Below are 2542 nucleotides of genomic sequence, written 5' to 3'. Positions count from 1 at the left end.
AGGAATTTGAGACAGATGCCAAAGWTTATTTTGTACGTATTTCAAATGTGTTCAAAATTTTTGCAACACTAAAATAAGTTGTTGTAACTCCCATGATGGATTGAAGTTTAGAACACTTTGGAAACTCCCTTTGTAAACATTTGCAATTTGTTGGCAGCAACTGCAGTCCAATGAAATACACTTTAATGTTTAAAGTTTGACTGTGATGCTGGAGTTAATCACACAACTTTGCTTTTTATTGCATAAATTTGCTGCTTATTTTCTTTTTTGTAAAAAGAAAAACAACATTTCACTTTTTCTTTGTATTATATATGTATTTTAATTTGATCTTTTTGTTGAAAAACGATAGCAAACCAGTATGAGTCAGATAAAAAAATTAAAGCAAACACTTATTTTACAATAGAAGCCATTACTCACAACTGAACAGAAAAATACAATATCTGACAATCACACATCAGTAGTTCAGGAGCAAGTGAGAAGATACATGTAGCATACAATAAAAGTAATTATGTGACAAATATGCAAAAACACACAAAATGTTTAATACAGACCTTTACTTTATATCAAAAAATACTTAACAAAAAGGCAAAGGCTTCAAAATATTCGCCCAACTTTATTGTTGCCTCGACTTAAACAAAATTTCTCACTAAAATAGTCAAGATGTGGGTCAAATATCTTCATTTAATAAATGTCCTCATTCATTTTTATATCTTTGATGTGACATGGTGCCACAGCTAAACAAAAGACAAACTATAATAAAAACATAAAAGAAGAGCTGCAACAGGAACCTAGATGTTCAAGTGAGGCTGTGAAACATGTGTTTCTAGGAGCGGTGATGCTTGAAAATGAAACAGTGTCAAAACATTTTTCTTACCACTGCAGAATGGAGCATCTGTTAGAGGCCAGCTGCCGCCTGTTAAGAGGAACATTATTGGAAAACTAGACATGGGTTTTTACGATGTAAAAGCAAGTGTGCATTGCCACGTAGCATGTCATTGCCTGCAGCATTGGACTTGCAGAATGAACTTTGACCGAGTTCAAATGTGTTTTCTATACCAGCTTGTGCCTGTCACATCAGCAGGTGTTTAGAATTAAGGTAATTGTGTGACAATATGAAGTTTGAAGAGTCTTTTCTTAAAGTTGCATTAGCTGGGTTTTGAACCCTGATCTCCCACATGAAAGTCCATGACATAGACCATTAGACCAGTGGAGCTGTGGCAGAGGATGGTGGCAGGGGTTGATTTGTATGTGTGCAGAAAGAGGCCACATTGCCAATACAATTATTGACACAAAAATGCACAATATTACAACAATCAAGCAGTATTAAGACAATATTATAGTAAAACACCAAAATACAATCATATTAGTACTGTAAACACTGAACTACTGAGTTGAAATATTAAACTATGGTGCAGTACCAAGTTGAGTACAACATGGGGCAGTATTGGACCAATACAAGGCTCCATTGACTGCCATCATATTTCATTAAACATTAATATTTCATAAACTATAAGTTTTACAGGCACCAAAAGGCATAGCCATATTTTGGCACAGGAGCTTTACAGATATAAATTACAATGGCAGCTCTAGGATACAGTATGCAGGAGGAGAAGCATGGCAAAGTTGAGATGACTTGGATGGGAAACGAATCACAATAGTGTGCATTGCATTGGCAATGCACACTGATAATGGAGGCATAGTCTTCTTTTTGTGCCCTTTAGAAGTATTGTTGAACTTCTAATGATCAGCTTCAGGCCCTGTCTTATCCAGATACTTCTTTCAACATTTTTTTTACATTTATTAAAAAAACTTTTCTCAGATGGTTCCAACAAAAACACTAAATTACTTAATGCATGCCAATATGTGGCAAAAATATCCAAATTTATAACACATCAAAAACATAGCTTTCTTACAAATCATAGCATTATTTTTCTTTGATACATTTATATTTTCCTCTCAGTTATTAATCCTTTCAGCACATGATCAAAGTTTAATGCTGAGGTTGGACATGAGTTTTAACATTTTCACTTTGCAAAGAGTTTTTAAAAGTCTTTTTCTCCACCAAACGTGTTTTTTTTATCTCCAGTGTTGTGTACACCAGGCCTCAGTGTGTCAACATGTCACACAGCTGAGATGACACTAACAGACCCCTGAGACTGATTTATTCTTTGCAAGGTGTGTTGACTGTTCTCACTGTTAGATGACAAAAAGTATGTTTTTATTCTTGCACAGTCTCCAAAATTTAATTCTGTGCATAAACATTTTAATTCTTGCAGGATATGCACAAAGTAATGTATGATTGGTCAGACCTTGGTGGTTGAGTTACTGCAGAACTGCTCATATTTCACTTTACCTGCTCTGCTGAAGAGCACCTGACCGAGACTGTCCAGCAAAACTTTAAAGGGATCCCCGATTAGTTAGGCTTTATTTGATAAATATTTATTTAATCTGTAAAAGAAAGACTGTAAAAATACTGTAGGCTGTTTAGTTTTGTAAAATTTTAAATATATATTTTAACACGGACAGAGCCATTTTATTTACA

The 2542-nt window shown here is 34.4% G+C and overlaps 1 protein-coding gene across 1 annotated transcript in view; it reads right to left on the bottom strand.

Annotated features, from left to right (window-relative positions):
- Nucleotides 1-287: 287 nt before the first annotated feature.
- Nucleotides 288-2542, bottom strand: part of LOC106513815 (endothelin B receptor) — a 15621-nt gene continuing 13366 nt past the window's right edge. Inside the window, exon 9 of the mRNA XM_014002817.1 lies at nucleotides 288-913. The gene's annotated coding sequence lies outside the window, so the exon portion shown is untranslated. The remainder of the gene's footprint in view (nucleotides 914-2542) is intronic.

Source organism: Austrofundulus limnaeus, unplaced genomic scaffold (assembly GCF_001266775.1).
Source record: "Austrofundulus limnaeus strain Quisiro unplaced genomic scaffold, Austrofundulus_limnaeus-1.0 Scaffold15, whole genome shotgun sequence".
Lineage (NCBI taxonomy): Eukaryota > Metazoa > Chordata > Actinopteri > Cyprinodontiformes > Rivulidae > Austrofundulus > Austrofundulus limnaeus.
The sequence above is the reverse complement of the archived record's forward strand: the minus strand, read 5'-3'. Positions and strand labels throughout refer to the sequence as shown.